Here is a 20,502-nt window from a genome sequence, read left to right as displayed (position 1 = left end):
TAATGCAGGATGGTCAAACTGGAGATTGAAATTCTGCGAAACATTCGCAAACAAAGGATGAGGATCAGTCACGTATGCAATAACATACAAATACAAAGGTGGCTCTCTTTCAGACTATGCATGGAGAAAAGAAAAAGCGTTATTAGATATGAGAAGAACCATCGACAAGGGCACACTGGTAGATTTATATTAAACAAAATAGACAGAGAAACACTAAACGATACAGTTGACTTATTCAACGAAATCAGTAAATATTAGCTCAACATTTAATAAAACGAAATATACAACTCAAAGAAACAACTACAAAACAGAAGAAAAAAATCAATGTCAAATCTGTGAGAAGCTTAACAAAGGCATAGAAAAATGTTGGTTCAAGCCAAAAGAAGAAACAAAAGAAAAGAAGGATCACATCAGGCATGTGAATAACTCAGAAATAGGGGCAACATTAAACGACACCAAAGAAAAAAGCGAGTAACGACACCATTAATTAAAGTCAAACTTCAAATAGAAAATAAATTACAATTATTAGGAAAATATGATTCTGGTTCAAAAGTATCATTGATTAGTAGAAAATTTTTAAAAATAAACAAAAGAAAGAATACTGATAACGATGTATATTTAGTAACAATTAATGGTGTGAAAAGAGCAGAGGGTTTGACAACTCTAAAAATTAATTTAATAATTTGGGAAAAATTTAAACAACGTGACATCAGGACGGACAAGGCGACAGCTGTTTCGATTATACCTTGTAAATCTCTTCAAAGCCTTTTCCCCGGGAGTGGGAGTCGAAATTAAAATTTTCGAAATAGAAAAAGAAGTTGATGTATGCATAATTGGTGAATACAAGTATGATTTCCTGGTAGGACTAGACATGATAAAAGAATTGAGATTGAGTCAAGATATAAATCTGGAGATCTCACAGAACGATGACTGATAGAAGGTTCAAAAGAGAATTAAATACATTTAAGCAAGAGGAACAACCTAAAAAAATGTAAAACTACAAAGTCACGTTCAAAGGTAAATAAAGATAATATTGCAAAATATGAAATAAACATTAATGAACATATACCGAGTGAAAAATTCGAAATGGAAGTAAATAATTTAAGTCTATCGCAACAAAATGAAATAGATAAATTAATTGATGAACATAAATCATTATTTGCAAAAGATAAAGCACAGATAGATCTGATAGTAGATAAATACAGCAGCAAAAGGCGAAACAGATGCACACTAAAAGACAGAAAAGAGATAGAGAAACAGGTGACAAAATTATTAGATGCGAAGTTAATAGAGGAATAACACAGTTCATTCGCAGCACCAGTAACTCTAGCATTTAAAAGAGAAGATAATGACAAAACGAGAGTATGCATGGATTTTAGAGATTTAAACAAAATAGTAATACCACAAGCACAACCATTCCCAAGAATAGAAGACCTAGCAATCATGGCAAGAGACTGTAAAGTTTTTTCAACTCTAGACATGAACTCTGCTTTTTGGTCGATTCCGATACGCATTGAAGACAGAAGTAAAACAGCATTCCTGACAGAAGAGAGACATTTGCAGTGAAAGTGTTTACCACACGGACTAAAAACTGCTACAGCAATTTTCCAGAGAATTCTAAGTAACATTCTCAGAAAATGCAATCTCACAGACTGTGCTACAAATTACATAGATGACATACTAGTATTTTCAAAAACCTTTGAAGATCACGTGGTCCATCTAAAAAAGTTAGTAAGAGGAACACAAAAAGAAGGCTTTAGATTAAAATTTTCCAAATGCATATTTGCCGCGGAATCTGTCAAATATCTGGGCCACTTGATACAGCATAACACAATTCAACCGCTAACAGACAATCTAAGCTCAATAAAAGAATTTCCAACGCCAAAATCTCAAAAAGACGTTAGATCTTTCTTAGGCAAAATCAATTTTTATCACGAATATATACCAAAAATCGCACTACCCTTAGGAAATTCGTCTGGTCAAATAAATGTCAAGAAGCATTTGACATAATAAAACAATTATTGTGCTCAAAACCAATATTAGCAATGTACAGTCCAAACCTACCAATCAAGATTTACACCGATGCATCGTTAGAAGGCATAGCAGCAATTTTAAAACAGGTGCAGGAAGATGGTAAAGAAAGGCCAGTGGCTTACTTCTCAAAGAAATTCTAGAATACTTAGCAATAAAAGAGGCAGTAAGTTATTGGAAATATTGGTTGACGGGACAATCCTTTTTAGTATATACAGACCAAAAACCACTAGAAAATCTAAACTTAAGAGCTAGAACAGATGGAGAATTAGGAGATCTGACATATTACCTATCACAATTTGAGATAAAAATAATATACAAGCCAGGAAAACCAACTTAGAAGCAGATTGTTTAAGCAGAATCCCAGTATTAGAACCAAAAGAAAACCACGAAAATGAACTAAAACTCGTCAATATAATTAATTTATCAGAAATTCAGATTGATTAGAGTTGTAACCAATATTTACAAAAGAATAAAAAGAAACTAATTGAATCAAAAGGAATTTATTACAAAAGCAGAAAGGAAAATAAAAAAATTATAATATCTGAAGAATTTAGCCGGAAACTGATAAAGGAAGTAAATGAAAATCTGAGTCACATAGGAACTAAACAAATGCAAATGAAAATAAATCTTGTTTATACAGCAAAAACCTCACAATGAATATAAGATGATTATGTAAAAATTGTGAAATCTGCCATAAAGACCAAATCATGAGGTCAAGAAAAATTAGGACTGATGTCACACTTAGGTCCGGCCACAAAACCGTATGAAATCATTTCTATCGATACAATGGTTTTGGAGGTTCCAACTCGACAAAAAATACATGCACTTACTAGTAGATCACTTCACCAGATACGCATCAATACTTACATCAAAAACTCACGAAATATGTAAAAACTCGAATTAGCAGAAACGCCGATGAGTAGCGTTAAATTGTCATTCTTCGTTTATTAAAGAAATCCATTTCTATTTATACAAAAGTTCTTAACCTACACATACATAATTACATTAATGCTTACATACTAAAAAGTACATGATTCCATAATAAATAATGTTTTGTCAGCATTTTATTGTAGTGACCTACATATTGTCAATATGATCCGCACATAAGCTGATTTGTATGACGAATATATATATTGGCGGTTTGGTAAATTTGAATGAACTCATAGTGGTTACTTAGGTCAGTAAAATATGAACGTTTGCGTGTATGTATATTTGTAACGTTAAACGTATTCGAAGTGAGGTGAATTCCACGCAACACTACACCATCGGCCTTTCAAGAGTGAACGTATATAATTTGACGCTTAATTATAGACGGTCACTCTAATGTCACTGATATAAGTGTGCCGTGTTGTTTCATTTTACGTTTATTGACCCAGTCAACTTGCCTTGGGTTACCAAATTTCAATATTTTGCATTCAATTGTATTTTATGTCATAGTGGTAACTTGATGCTATAAGTAATGAATTGTTTGCTTATGTGTTCTCTGCTTTTATTTGTTTACATTTGCTTTACACAGTACATATTATGCTGACTCTCGTTTTTTTTTTCTTTTGTATGTTTACATATTGGGTTAACATTTCTTTCTTTTTATTGTTTTTTTTTTTTGTTTATGGATAATTGTAAGTAACGTGGAATGCTTATGTTGAGACTTTTTCTTTTTGATTAATTGAGTTACTAGCAGATGTTTTATATTGTTTTAAGACTATTCTTGTGGATTATTATTTCCTTATCTTTATTGTTCCTATCATTACTTACTTACTTACTTATGCAAAGCTATTTTCCTATCGAAATTTTTCTACGTAGATAAGTTAAGATAAAAAAAAATTTCTTATTATTTAACTTACAGGAGGCCTTTTCCCTAGTTACCTAAATTTTCTATTCTACTGAGGGTTAGAATAAAAATATATTTCCTAAATTTATGACCTATTCCTAGAGTAAACCGGCTTGACTTATGTTTATTTCTTTAAAATAGTATTTCTAACAAAGAATATAGGTAAAAATTGTATATATTTCCTTTCGTTTTCATTATTATTCTTATTAAACAATTTCTTAATAGTTTTTTTTTTTTTGAGTTTTTAAACATACTGAATATGAAATCTGTAACTAATGATACAGAAACTTTTAGAAGCTGTAATTGATTGAAGAGCAATGCAATCTAAAATAGGAGTAGTTAGCTAATTGGTAGACGGAAGGTACAGTGGATGCAAAAATTTTCATACCTTCCAACAATATCTTTATCTGATGTTATATGTCATGCGATTTCTGCGGTGGCCACCAAGACAGAATCGTCATGATATGATTGAAGAATTATTTAATTTTTTACTTCTAAAGTTAACGCAATTATTTGATCTTTGAGAACTTGGGTACCTTTTTATTATTTTTAAATTTGCCTACTTGAGTAATATTCTATTATTTATCACCAATTTGTCCTTCAGGACAACTGTGTTTTTTATTCTTTACAAGCCCTAGATTGCAGGCACAGCCTGATAAGCAATTGTCCGAAGTCAATCTTATCATCAACAATTAGGTTGCTTGTACTTCCTACGCTAGCATTTTTCTATCCTAAGATGAGAACGAGCGCGATATGTCTTATTGTTTCAAATTTAAAATTACTTTATATATATATGTTCTCTTTGTGGCTTTTCTTCATTTTTGTTGTTTATTATGGGCTGGTTTTTTTTTCTTAGTGTTTTGCATATTTCCACTATAATTCAACTATAATTTTTCTATTGTTTCATGACTATCTTTGTCAGGAGCATTCAAAGGTATTATGCAAATCCTTGATTTGCTATCTAACTTAGACAGGGGTGGTGAAGTTGTCTTTATTGTTGACTAGGACATTTTTGGGTTTACTATGTGATGAAGGTTTATTTTTAATTGTTTACTGCTCTTCCTCAAATTGGATAAAGGAATTTTAGATACGGTTTGGTGTTTTTAGCTGCCTATATTTAGTTCTCATATAGTTTTTGAGTAACGTAGCTATTGCAATGGTCAATACTACGATTGCGCTATTAAAACTGCTAGCCAAATGGAATTTTTGGAGCAGCTTTTGTTTCTGGTTCAGCTGGTGGTTCATATTTTAATATTCTATTTTCTCTTTCTTTATTTTCTGAATTTCCTGCATTTTCCTTTCCTTATTCATATCCGGCTAATGCTATCATTATGTCGTGTACTATTTGTCCACCAAGCCATGTTGAAATTTTCCTATAATTATTTTCTGTTTCCGTGAAAAAATGGATAAATCAAATTTCAATAAAATTTCTTTAATTTTATTCTCTATTCTATACATTCCATTTTACTCACGATAATTTACTTTACTTAATCAACATTATAAAATTTAAAAGGAGTTATTCTAAATTTTTTTTCTTTTTTATTTAAGTTAAAATTTTTCATTAACAATTTTTCTTAAAAAGGATTTGTCTTTATTTAATGAATTTTGCAAAATATTTAAAATTTAAATTATATGCCATTTTGGACTTCAAACATTTTCTCTATTTTTATTAGGCTTTTTGCCATTAAATTTTAGGTTTTTTCTCACTAAGTTTACGAAAATATTTAATAAAACATTTTTCTTTAAACATTAGATAGCTTTTTAATTTACCCTACTGTTTCTATTTTTAAATAAAAAATGCCTAAGCAAAGATAAAAATCTTTGCTCATGGGTAAGCGCCTATAAGGCCGCCCAATTTATTCTAATTTTAAGGATACTTATATTAACGCTGTTAATCATGCTGCCAGTCTAAATTCTCCTTTGAGGTAGTATGCAAATGTTTGCCGCCAGTCACATTCTGCATTCTATATTCCACTTCCTTATGCTTTTGTTGTTGTTTGAGCGACTGTCGTAGTTGCCAAGAGCCAACCCTTCTATTTAATAGAAATTAGTCTTAAGAAAACCTAAACTTGAATTTATCTCGAATTTAATTGAATTACTGAATTTACTTACATATGTACCTTTTACGTATAAGTACGCATCTTGAACTATTTGCACGTACAAATACGTATATAGTCTATATTAAATTTAAGTATTTGAATTGGTTTTATGAGTCACGTACTCTTAGAATTGTACGCTAACACGCAAGCGTATTTCACCTCGCTGGCAACACCAACAATGGGTTGACAGATAGGACGACATACATACATACATTTATTATTGTTTTGACATCTTCTTTTACATTTTTATTCATTCGAAATATTCAACCAACTCGTGTGTGACTGAAAATTTTATTAAGCAAAAAATTGAAGTTTATATTAAAAGGAGACTAATTCTCGTTAAAGTTAATACGTGTATCTTTAATTCGAAAACTCAGTTTCGGTTTGACCGTTGATTTCTACCCAGCATTTTTCTCCTATCGGAGGGCTCCATTAATTGCCAAATTGAAAAGTCCAAAATTTTATTATCAACCCAAAGGCAGTTTGTGCAGCTGCAGAATTACGAAAATTGCAAAGATCACCGCCGTGTCCAACATCCATCTACCCGCATCCAACATCGCCGTGCCATCACCGCAGCTACCATCCCCAACCATCGCTATCATCGCGGCGCCACATCAACAACACATCACCGGCGCATCTCACCAGGTAAAACGTTCCTCCCGTGACCAGTTGTTGATTGCCCTACTGCCGTACGCCCTTTTTCCTCTTGCCTAATAATTTACTAGTTGAATTTCCTTACTTTTGCAATGCCATTTGGTTCTTCGGATCGGTGGGTGAAATAAGGTATTTAGCTCTACTTCTGTACACGTTACAACGCGTTATCCTTTTTTCCGTTTTGTTTTTTATAAAAACTATTTAAAATTTTAACTTTTGAAAGGAAAAACTTGGCAGGATCTTTGCACAACTAGATCCTTTTTAGCATCGCTTGGTTGGCAATTTTGTGCCTTAAAGGTTAAGCTGGCAGGATCGCCATGAAATAAGGCGAATCCTGCTTGGTTTATTATACAACCCGATCTAGTCTGGCAGGATCGCCATGAAATATGTAAAAACACGAATTAGCTGAAACGCCGATGAGCAGCGTTAAATTATCGTTCTTCGTTTATTAAAGAAATCCATTTCTATTTATACAAAAGTTCTTAACCTACACATACATAATTACATTAATGCTTACATGCTAAAAAGTACATGATTTCATAATAAATAATGGTCTGTCAGCATTTTATTTTAGTAACCTACATATTGTCAATATGATCCGCACATAAGGTGGTTGATATGACGAATCGATATATTGGGCGGTTTGGCAAATGCGAATGAACTCATAGTGGTTATCTGGGTCAGTAAAATATGAACGTTTGTGTGTATGTATACTTGTAACATTAAACGCATTCGAAGGGAGGTGAATTCCACGCAACACTACAGTCAAAGCCAAATGACTTCATAAAATTAGTGAAACAAATTCCAGATCGCAGCAACATAAAAATGCTACTCACCGACCAGTATCTAGGTAATAATAAAAAATATAGGCAAAAATAGAAAATATAACCTGAACTAGGACGGTCAAAAGGCATTCGAAAATAGTTTAAATCACATAATTACAACACAAATCGTAAGTACTACGAGTTTCACGTAGGAGACCTAGTATATGTGGAAAACGGCAATAAACTAAATAGAAAAAAAATTTGATGAACTCAGAATTCGACCTTACAAAATAATAGAAAAAATATCAAGCTCGATATATAAAATAAACGTTGGGCACAAGAAAGCAGAATCAAGTCTATTCCACATCACAAAGCTCACTCCGATAGAAGCGGCTACAAGCGCAGATGAAACTTCGACTTAAGAGAATGTTCACGAGGCACGATTCTCTCCCATGCGGGGGGAGATGTAAAGGAAAATATTCCTTTAACATTTGTAGGTAAGGTAGGAGCAGACCTAGGCAATTAGAGAGAGAAACTCAGAGTGATAGAAAAGATAGAAAACTCAAAAGTGCACAGATATAAAATAAATAATTATAGACAGATAGTAAAAGAGGAATTGGCATGACTAAACTTTAAATGTCGTTTCTCTTTTTACAGGTAGGATAAGTGGAAATAATGTATATATTATAGAATGTAAGCATGAAATAAAATCAAAACTCTATTCACAGAGCAGCACGTGGTGAATTATTGTGTCGGCTCCTAAAGCGAAATCAATAAAGGAAGGGTCATAGCCTTTATACACATATATAATTTTTATTGCATATACCTTTTCTTCACGATTTATATTTGTAGGGTTTGTTTATAATTTTAACTTTACAATATTTTACTTTGTAATTTTGTTATTATTTTGAAATGTATTCATGTATTTTTGGTTTTCAATTTTGAATTTACTGACTTCAAAAATTTTCATTCTTGTGAACATTCAATTTTTGTACTAGCGATTCAATTAAAAATATATTAATTATTACATAAAATAGTTCCGTTTTTATTTCAATATTGGAACTACAATTGGCGATCCCGCCTTTTGTCGAGTGCAGTAATTGTTTTTTGAATGTGGGATAATCGTATCCATATCGGTCATCGTATGTAATTTCTTGGCATTATAACGGTTTAATATAGAAGAACTAATATTAACATAGAAGAACTAATATTACAGCAAAATTCTAGATGCAGTTGCAGATACATAGAAGAACTAATATTACAGCAAAATTCTAGATGCAGTTGCAGATACATAGAAGAACTAATATTACAGCAAAATTTTAGATGCAGTTGCAGATACATTGAGGAGCTTATATTACAACAAATTTTATGGTGATATACAAACATTTCATTCACAATTAGTCACTACGATTATTGTTCTCAACGCTATTAGCTGTGTGCGTCTTCGTACATACCGTGTATGTTGCTGCGCCTAGAATTAAGATAGAGCTGGTTTCATAGCAATAACGACCATTGATTATATCAACCTTAACAACCTCTGATGTTATCAATGACACTTCCGTCACTTTCGCTATCGTTATTGTTAATAAAGTAGAATTACACAACGTAAATGGTACTTCTGATATAGTACTAGCAACAATTTCATCTTCCTGCATCTCAAAAAAACAATTTCATATTGATACTAAATCTCGAGTAATTAAGCCAATTTATTTACATTCAATTGGTAACTTATTTAGGACTATTTACATTCCATAAGGTAGTAGCAAAATTAAAAAATTTTAAATTGTGAACTCTTCCTTCAATTCAGTATAGTATTTATTTAATATAAATTATATAACTGTTTTACTGATTTAGATTAATTTTGTTTTATTGATTTTCTAACAGGGAACGACTTTTTGTCATCCCTTGTCAAATTTGCTATTTTATTCTCTAACTTTCTTTTTCAAAATGGTTAATATGATTCACTCCCCACACAACAATACACACAACAGTACACACAACATACAAACTACACTCACAAGCAATTTAAATGACTCACTAATTGATTTACCGAATTAGAATTTTTCTGATCATATTTCGAATCCTTACGAAAATATAAGATCAAATGAAATTTCCGCAACATCAATTAAACTTCCACAATTTTGGACTAGTTGTCCAGAAGCTTGGTTTATCCATGCAGAAACACAATTTAGTAATAAAAATATAACGCAAGAGAACACAAAATATGAACATATTATTACCGCGCTTCCATAGGAAGTAATTTTAACGGTTTTAGATTTTATTCAAAATCACCCCCAAGTTAATAAGTTTTCTGAACTTAAGAAAATCTTAATAGAAAGGCATTCATTAAGTGAAAGATCAAAACTAGATACAATTTTTAGTGATTCTGAGATGGGAGATCGTAAACCCCCAGAATTTTATCGATCATTGATTTTACTTGCCGGTTCAAATTTCAGTGAAAATATTCTTAAAAAGATTTGGATAAGAAAACTTCCCAAAAATTTAAGTGCGATTTTAGCTAGTTCCAATTCAACTAATATAAATGAATTGACAAAACTCGCTGATAATATTTGAGAAGTCATAAATAAAAATGAAGTATATTCGGTTAACGCGGTTTCGAATTTAGTAGCGCAAAATTCTGTTGTTGAAAATTTTCAAAAACTTTCTTTAGAATTATCTGAAATAAAAACTCAGGTTTATCAAAATCAATCTAGATCACGGTCGAATTCCAGAAATTATTTTAGAAATTCATTTAGACGTCGTTCCAATTCGCGTAATAATCCAAATTGGCTGTGTAGATTTCACTACAAGTTTGGAAGTATGCCCGAAATTGTGAACAACCGTGTTCTTATAATAAAAATAAAGATTCAACAAACTAAATTCAACCGTTGTTGCAGCGACGAACAACGGTAATTTGGAATTTTCAACTCGTCGCTTGTTCATTTTTGATAAAGATAATAAACTACATTTTTTGATCGATAGTGGAGCAAAAATTTCAGTGTTACCATTGTGTAAATTTCTACATACGAAACGTACAGATATAATTCTTACAGCAGCTAATGGTTCAACAATTTCCACATATGGGAAAAGGCTTTTAAACGTAAATTTAGGCTTAAGACGTGAATTTCCCTTTACATTTTTGATAGCGGATATAGCTAAGCCAATAATTGGAGCAGACTTTCTTTGTAAATATGGTCTCCTTATTGATATGAAACATAAGCGATTAGTGGATCCCTTAACAAATCTTTCGGTCAATACCATTTCTTCTTTGTGTGACATTCCTTTACCAAATTTATTTGCGGTTGATAATAAATTTACGAAATTATTAAGAGAGTTTCCGTCACTTTTTGCAGAACCAGATTATACGAAACCTGTTAAACATACAACGGTACATCGACTTGTAACGGAAGGTAGTCTTCCATTTTCTAGACACAGGCGCTTAGATCCGATAAAATACAAAGTCGCTAAAACGGAATTCGATTTTTTAGTTAAAACAGGCATTTGTCAGCCTTCACATTCTTCAGTAGCATCTCCACTTCACTTAGTACCTAAAAAAGAGTTGAATGGCTGGCGTCCTTGCGGTGATTTTAGGAGATTAAATATTGTAACTGTGCCGGATCGTTATCCTTTAACACACATACAAGATTTTAATATGATTCGTAATAAAAATATATTTTCGAAATTAGACTTAGTTAGAGCATATCACCAAATTCCTATGGCAGAGGAAGACATTTATAAAACTGCGATTACAACTCCTTTCGGTATGTTTGAATTCATGCGAATGCCCTTCGGACTTAGAAATTCTGCACAAACTTTCCAAAGATTCATTAACGAAATAGTCAGTGACTTAGATTTTGTATATTCTTATATCGACGACTTACTTATTGCAAGTAAAGACGAAGAACAACATTTAAAACATTTGCGTATACTTTTTCAACGCCTTTCAGAGTACGGTTTAAACATTAAACCAAGTAAATGTACTTTTGGCGTATCAAATATAGACTTTTTAGGACATAATATTTCTGGTACAGGTATTCGACCTTCTGACGAAAAGGTAGCAGCTATTCGCAATTTCGAACGTCCGAAATCAGTTAAGCAAGCCCAAAAATGTATAGGCATGGTAAACTATTACCATAGATATATTCCAAAATTAGCAGAATTTACGAACAAAATTTATGATCTAATTAACAGAACAAGTAAGAAACGTGACAAAACTTTAATATGGGACGATATATCGAGTGAAGCTTTTGAATGCATTAAGGACAAATTTGCATCTACGATATTGTTAAATCATTTTAACAAAGATGCCAAATTATCTTTAACAGTAGATGCATCAATACGGCTATTGGTGGGGTTATACAACAAACATATAATAACAAAATTGAACCTCTTGCATTTTTTTCTAAAAAATTTTCTCCAACCGAAATTAAGTACAACGCATTTGATAGGGAATTATTGGCAATTTATTTAAATATAAAACATTTTCGATATCTTTTGGAAGGACGACAATTTACAGTTTTTACGCACCACACACCTTTAACTACAGCTTTAAATTCAGAAAGAGAACGGAGTCCCAGACAAACGAGACATTTGGAGTTTATAGCACAATTTACTGATGACATACAATACATTAAAGGAGAATCCAATGTTGTAGCAGATACGCTATCTAGAGCTTTCGAGGTTAATGCAATACACAATACAGAGCTGAATTTCAAAATTTTACAAAGCGAACAACAAAATGACAGAGATTTAAACGAACTAATATCTAAAATACAATTTTTAAATTTGAAGTTAATTAATATACCTATATTAAATTTCAATATTTGGTGTGAAGTTTCTGGAGATACACCTAGACCATTTGTACCGAGTAAATTACGGAAGACGGTATTTGACATGCTGTATGGAATTGCACATCCTGGTACAAGAGCTACACGGCGACTCATAATTACAAAATATTTTTGGCCTAACATGACTAAAGATATTAATAGTTGGTCAAAAGAGTGTCTTAACTGTCAAAAATCCAAAATTTATCGTCACACAAAGTCTCCTGTTGTCAAAATTCCCATTCATAAGAATAGATTTGAGCATATACATCTAGATATAGTTGGACCGTTACCTATTTCGAAAGGACATCGTTTTATTTTAACAATAATTGATAGATTTACTCGTTGGCCAGAGGCATATGCTCTAAAAGATATTTCAGCGTCAACAATTGCGAAAAAATTTTTCAAAGAATATATATCTCGTTTTGGAGTTCCATTGAAAATAACCACCGACCAAGGTAGCCAATTCATATCAAATTGTTTTTAGAGTTAACCAAATTACTCGGTAGTCATCATATTACTACTTCGGCTTATCACCCTCAAGGAAATGGTATGGTTGAAAGGTTTCATAGGCAGCTAAAAGTTACTATAATGGCTAGAGATGGATCAAACAATTGGTATGACGAGTTACCTGTCATACTACTTGGGTTGCGATCTATTTACAAAGAGGATATTTCAGCTACACCAGCGGAAATGGTTTTTGGTCAAAATGTACGTTTACCGGGGGAACTTGTTGTTCCATCAGCTGAGAATAATTCATCAACTGAAATTTTAAATAGTTTACGTGAACATTTTCGGAATATTAAATCAAATTTAAGTCATCATAGAAATTGTGATACAGGAATTTATGTTCCAAAAGTTTTTCAAACTTGTAAATTTGCATTCCACGCAACACTACAGTCAAAGCCAAATGACTTCATAAAACTAGTGAAACAAATTCCAGATCGCAGCAACATAAAAATGCTACTCACCGACCAGTATCTAGGTAATAATAAAAAATATAGGCAAAAATAGAAAATATAACCTGAACTAGGACGGTCAAAAGGCATTCGAAAATAGTTTAAATCACATAATTACAACACAAATCGTAAGTACTACGAGTTTCACGTAGGAGACCTAGTATATGTGGAAAACGGCAATAAACTAAATAGAAAAAAAATTTGATGAACTCAGAATTCGACCTTACAAAATAATAGAAAAAATATCAAGCTCGATATATAAAATAAACGTTGGGCACAAGAAAGCAGAATCAAGTCTATTCCACATCACAAAGCTCACTCCGATAGAAGCGGCTACAAGCGCAGATGAAACTTCGACTTAAGAGAATGTTCACGAGGCACGATTCTCTCCCATGCGGGGGGAGATGTAAAGGAAAATATTCCTTTAACATTTGTAGGTAAGGTAGGAGCAGACCTAGGCAATTAGAGAGAGAAACTCAGAGTGATAGAAAAGATAGAAAACTCAAAAGTGCACAGATATAAAATAAATAATTATAGACAGATAGTAAAAGAGGAATTGGCATGACTAAACTTTAAATGTCGTTTCTCTTTTTACAGGTAGGATAAGTGGAAATAATGTATATATTATAGAATGTAAGCATGAAATAAAATCAAAACTCTATTCACAGAGCAGCACGTGGTGAATTATTGTGTCGGCTCCTAAAGCGAAATCAATAAAGGAAGGGTCATAGCCTTTATACACATATATAATTTTTATTGCATATACCTTTTCTTCACGATTTATATTTGTAGGGTTTGTTTATAATTTTAACTTTACAATATTTTACTTTGTAATTTTGTTATTATTTTGAAATGTATTCATGTATTTTTGGTTTTCAATTTTGAATTTACTGACTTCAAAAATTTTCATTCTTGTGAACATTCAATTTTTGTACTAGCGATTCAATTAAAAATATATTAATTATTACATAAAATAGTTCCGTTTTTATTTCAATATTGGAACTACAATTGGCGATCCCGCCTTTTGTCGAGTGCAGTAATTGTTTTTTGAATGTGGGATAATCGTATCCATATCGGTCATCGTATGTAATTTCTTGGCATTATAACGGTTTAATATAGAAGAACTAATATTAACATAGAAGAACTAATATTACAGCAAAATTCTAGATGCAGTTGCAGATACATAGAAGAACTAATATTACAGCAAAATTCTAGATGCAGTTGCAGATACATAGAAGAACTAATATTACAGCAAAATTTTAGATGCAGTTGCAGATACATTGAGGAGCTTATATTACAACAAATTTTATGGTGATATACAAACATTTCATTCACAATTAGTCACTACGATTATTGTTCTCAACGCTATTAGCTGTGTGCGTCTTCGTACATACCGTGTATGTTGCTGCGCCTAGAATTAAGATAGAGCTGGTTTCATAGCAATAACGACCATTGATTATATCAACCTTAACAACCTCTGATGTTATCAATGACACTTCCGTCACTTTCGCTATCGTTATTGTTAATAAAGTAGAATTACACAACGTAAATGGTACTTCTGATATAGTACTAGCAACAATTTCATCTTCCTGCATCTCAAAAAAACAATTTCATATTGATACTAAATCTCGAGTAATTAAGCCAATTTATTTACATTCAATTGGTAACTTATTTAGGACTATTTACATTCCATAAGGTAGTAGCAAAATTAAAAAATTTTAAATTGTGAACTCTTCCTTCAATTCAGTATAGTATTTATTTAATATAAATTATATAACTGTTTTACTGATTTAGATTAATTTTGTTTTATTGATTTTCTAACAGGGAACGACTTTTTGTCATCCCTTGTCAAATTTGCTATTTTATTCTCTAACTTTCTTTTTCAAAATGGTTAATATGATTCACTCCCCACACAACAATACACACAACAGTACACACAACATACAAACTACACTCACAAGCAATTTAAATGACTCACTAATTGATTTACCGAATTAGAATTTTTCTGATCATATTTCCAATCCTTACGAAAATATAAGATCAAATGAAATTTCCGCAACATCAATTAAACTTCCACAATTTTGGACTAGTTGTCCAGAAGCTTGGTTTATCCATGCAGAAACACAATTTAGTACTAAAAATATAACGCAAGAGAACACAAAATATGAACATATTATTACCGCGCTTCCATAGGAAGTAATTTTAACGGTTTTAGATTTTATTCAAAATCACCCCCAAGTTAATAAGTTTTCTGAACTTAAGAAAATCTTAATAGAAAGGCATTCATTAAGTGAAAGATCAAAACTAGATACAATTTTTAGTGATTCTGAGATGGGAGATCGTAAACCCCCAGAATTTTATCGATCATTGATTTTACTTGCCGGTTCAAATTTCAGTGAAAATATTCTTAAAAAGATTTGGATAAGAAAACTTCCCAAAAATTTAAGTGCGATTTTAGCTAGTTCCAATTCAACTAATATAAATGAATTGACAAAACTCGCTGATAATATTTGAGAAGTCATAAATAAAAATGAAGTATATTCGGTTAACGCGGTTTCGAATTTAGTAGCGCAAAATTCTGTTGTTGAAAATTTTCAAAAACTTTCTTTAGAATTATCTGAAATAAAAACTCAGGTTTATCAAAATCAATCTAGATCACGGTCGAATTCCAGAAATTATTTTAGAAATTCATTTAGACGTCGTTCCAATTCGCGTAATAATCCAAATTGGCTGTGTAGATTTCACTACAAGTTTGGAAGTATGCCCGAAATTGTGAACAACCGTGTTCTTATAATAAAAATAAAGATTCAACAAACTAAATTCAACCGTTGTTGCAGCGACGAACAACGGTAATTTGGAATTTTCAACTCGTCGCTTGTTCATTTTTGATAAAGATAATAAACTACATTTTTTGATCGATAGTGGAGCAAAAATTTCAGTGTTACCATTGTGTAAATTTCTACATACGAAACGTACAGATATAATTCTTACAGCAGCTAATGGTTCAACAATTTCCACATATGGGAAAAGGCTTTTAAACGTAAATTTAGGCTTAAGACGTGAATTTCCCTTTACATTTTTGATAGCGGATATAGCTAAGCCAATAATTGGAGCAGACTTTCTTTGTAAATATGGTCTCCTTATTGATATGAAACATAAGCGATTAGTGGATCCCTTAACAAATCTTTCGGTCAATACCATTTCTTCTTTGTGTGACATTCCTTTACCAAATTTATTTGCGGTTGATAATAAATTTACGAAATTATTAAGAGAGTTTCCGTCACTTTTTGCAGAACCAGATTATACGAAACCTGTTAAACATACAACGGTACATCGACTTGTAACGGAAGGTAGTCTTCCATTTTCTAGACACAGGCGCTTAGATCCGATAAAATACAAAGTCGCTAAAATGGAATTCGATTTTTTAGTTAAAACAGGCATTTGTCAGCCTTCACATTCTTCAGTAGCATCTCCACTTCACTTAGTACCTAAAAAAGAGTTGAATGACTGGCGTCCTTGCGGTGATTTTAGGAGATTAAATATTGTAACTGTGCCGGATCGTTATCCTTTAACACACATACAAGATTTTAATATGATTCGTAATAAAAATATATTTTCGAAATTAGACTTAGTTAGAGCATATCACCAAATTCCTATGGCAGAGGAAGACATTTATAAAACTGCGATTACAACTCCTTTCGGTATGTTTGAATTCATGCGAATGCCCTTCGGACTTAGAAATTCTGCACAAACTTTCCAAAGATTCATTAACGAAATAGTCAGTGACTTAGATTTTGTATATTCTTATATCGACGACTTACTTATTGCAAGTAAAGACGAAGAACAACATTTAAAACATTTGCGTATACTTTTTCAACGCCTTTCAGAGTACGGTTTAAACATTAAACCAAGTAAATGTACTTTTGGCGTATCAAATATAGACTTTTTAGGACATAATATTTCTGGTACAGGTATTCGACCTTCTGACGAAAAGGTAGCAGCTATTCGCAATTTCGAACGTCCGAAATCAGTTAAGCAAGCCCAAAAATGTATAGGCATGGTAAACTATTACCATAGATATATTCCAAAATTAGCAGAATTTACGAACAAAATTTATGATCTAATTAACAGAACAAGTAAGAAACGTGACAAAACTTTAATATGGGACGATATATCGAGTGAAGCTTTTGAATGCATTAAGGATAAATTTGCATCTACGATATTGTTAAATCATTTTAACAAAGATGCCAAATTATCTTTAACAGTAGATGCATCAATACGGCTATTGGTGGGGTTATACAACAAACATATAATAACAAAATTGAACCTCTTGCATTTTTTTCTAAAAAATTTTCTCCAACCGAAATTAAGTACAACGCATTTGATAGGGAATTATTGGCAATTTATTTAAATATAAAACATTTTAGATATCTTTTGGAAGGACGACAATTTACAGTTTTTATGCACCACACACCTTTAACTACAGCTTTAAATTCAAAAAGAGAACGGAGTCCCAGACAAACGAGACATTTGGAGTTTATAGCACAATTTACTGATGACATACAATACATTAAAGGAGAATCCAATGTTGTAGCAGATACGCTATCTAGAGCTTTCGAGGTTAATGCAATACACAATACAGAGCTGAATTTCAAAATTTTACAAAGCGAACAACAAAATGACAGAGATTTAAACGAACTAATATCTAAAATACAATTTTTAAATTTGAAGTTAATTAATATACCTATATTAAATTTCAATATTTGGTGTGAAGTTTCTGGAGATACACCTAGACCATTTGTACCGAGTAAATTACGGAAGACGGTATTTGACATGCTGTATGGAATTGCACATCCTGGTACAAGAGCTACACGGCGACTCATAATTACAAAATATTTTTGGCCTAACATGACTAAAGATATTAATAGTTGGTCAAAAGAGTGTCTTAACTGTCAAAAATCCAAAATTTATCGTCACACAAAGTCTCCTGTTGTCAAAATTCCCATTCATAAGAATAGATTTGAGCATATACATCTAGATATAGTTGGACCGTTACCTATTTCGAAAGGACATCGTTTTATTTTAACAATAATTGATAGATTTACTCGTTGGCCAGAGGCATATGCTCTAAAAGATATTTCAGCGTCAACAATTGCGAAAAAATTTTTCAAAGAATATATATCTCGTTTTGGAGTTCCATTGAAAATAACCACCGACCAAGGTAGCCAATTCATATCAAATTGTTTTTAGAGTTAACCAAATTACTCGGTAGTCATCATATTACTACTTCGGCTTATCACCCTCAAGGAAATGGTATGGTTGAAAGGTTTCATAGGCAGCTAAAAGTTACTATAATGGCTAGAGATGGATCAAACAATTGGTATGACGAGTTACCTGTCATACTACTTGGGTTGCGATCTATTTACAAAGAGGATATTTCAGCTACACCAGCGGAAATGGTTTTTGGTCAAAATGTACGTTTACCGGGGGAACTTGTTGTTCCATCAGCTGAGAATAATTCATCAACTGAAATTTTAAATAGTTTACGTGAACATTTTCGGAATATTAAATCAAATTTAAGTCATCATAGAAATTGTGATACAGGAATTTATGTTCCAAAAGTTTTTCAAACTTGTAAATTTGCATTTGTTCGAGTTATAGATAAACGCTCATTACAGCAACCATATGAGGGACCTTACAAAATTGTGGAAAAAGAACGAAAATATTTTAAATTGGAAATCAATGATACTATTAAAACTATTCCAATTGACAGATTAAAACCAGCAATAATTGAAACAACAGATACAAACAACAGTAATAGTACACTTAAAAAGAGAGTTACTTTTAATTTGTTTGATGTTGATTTTTCCTGAAGGGGGAGTATTGTAGGGTTTGTTTATAATTTTAACTTTACAATATTTTACTTTGTAATTTTGTTATTATTTTTAAATGTATTCATGTATTTTTGGTTTTCAATTTTGAATTTACTGACTTCAAAAATTTTCATTCTTGTGAAAATTCAATTTTTGTACTAGCGATTCAATTAAAAATATATTAATTATTACATAAAATAGTTCCTTTTTTATTTCAATATTGGAACTACAATATTGTCATTATTATTTCTTGAGTTCTTGGAATACAAAGAGAAGAAAGCCTACAGTGGCGGTCATATTGGTGGAACCACTTGTATCAATCAAGTCAATTGTGGTTTTTGTTTGCTAATTTTTTATAAATTATTTATACTTGCTTACGCCGCCAGTCTGAAACATCAATATAAAATACTCACTTTTTCCTAGACGACCCATACTAAAGCCCTATTTCTTAATAGTCGAAGTTTTCATAAACGACCCGACCTGATGCAAAGATTCTTGGGATTGAGGTCGCCACTCCATGACCTCAATTCTATTGTCCCGAAACCACAACTTTGCAAACTTGCTTGTATGCTTCGGGTCGTTCTCTTCCTGTAGTAACCATTCGAGTGGCATTTGTATTTCGGCCTTCATTATTTTTACATTCTAGTTTTGGTCTACAATCGTTTTTATAGAAAATATTGGCCCCACACTATGGTATGAAAAACACCCACATACCATAATACTGGATCCTCCATGTTTCAACGTCTTTGCAGTGTATCTCGGATAATATTCCATATTTAGTGGGCGCCTAACAAACTGCAACTTTAGATCATCTAAAATTTCGACAGCTGCTTACATCTAACCGGGATGGTTCGGGTTCCGAACCCTAATTAGTTTAAGGGATTTTGTTTTGCTATTTGTTAAATTTTTTATTTCTTTTTTCTCCTTATTGCCAAAAGGTGCTGTAGTGTTTTGGCAAATTACCACATTACTAAAGCCGGAAGTACTGCAAGGTATCCCCTCTCTGAACTCCTTCAAAAAAGGCTTTGGAAGTCAGATAAATTTCGGTATCTACCACGTACATATGTATGTAGGTATATATATATTTACTAGAAGACCCGGCAGACGTTGTTCTGCCCTAAATTTGTCCTATCTGCATATATTTTAATGAGCTTTTTCCGTCTAACTCTGCCCTCCCACCCTCTTCACTTTTTCCTAATCCTTTTATTCACTAGGTATGTTTGATCAAAATCGACCGACGCATCTCTTCAAACACCGACGACCAACTAACACACATTTTAGCCTTTCTTTTAATATATATAGATTTTTATTTCTCACACTTCACTATAATATTAAAACTAAATGTAGATATTCGTTGATTTTGAAATTCGGATTAAAAATTGCACATGGAACAACTAAAGACTCTCCTGAATTAAAAAAAATGTCGTAGTACCTCAAATCGCGGGCCCCCTCAGAAACCCGGGCC

The 20,502-nt window shown here is 32.0% G+C and overlaps 1 protein-coding gene across 6 annotated transcripts in view; it reads right to left on the bottom strand.

Annotated features, from left to right (window-relative positions):
- The window catches only part of TTLL5 (Tubulin tyrosine ligase-like 5), a 381,821-nt gene that overhangs the window by 189,813 nt on the left and 171,506 nt on the right, over window positions 1-20,502 (bottom strand). The window lies entirely within an intron of this gene.

Source organism: Eurosta solidaginis, chromosome 1 (assembly GCF_040869045.1).
Source record: "Eurosta solidaginis isolate ZX-2024a chromosome 1, ASM4086904v1, whole genome shotgun sequence".
Classification (NCBI taxonomy): domain Eukaryota; kingdom Metazoa; phylum Arthropoda; class Insecta; order Diptera; family Tephritidae; genus Eurosta; species Eurosta solidaginis.
The sequence above is the reverse complement of the archived record's forward strand: the minus strand, read 5'-3'. Positions and strand labels throughout refer to the sequence as shown.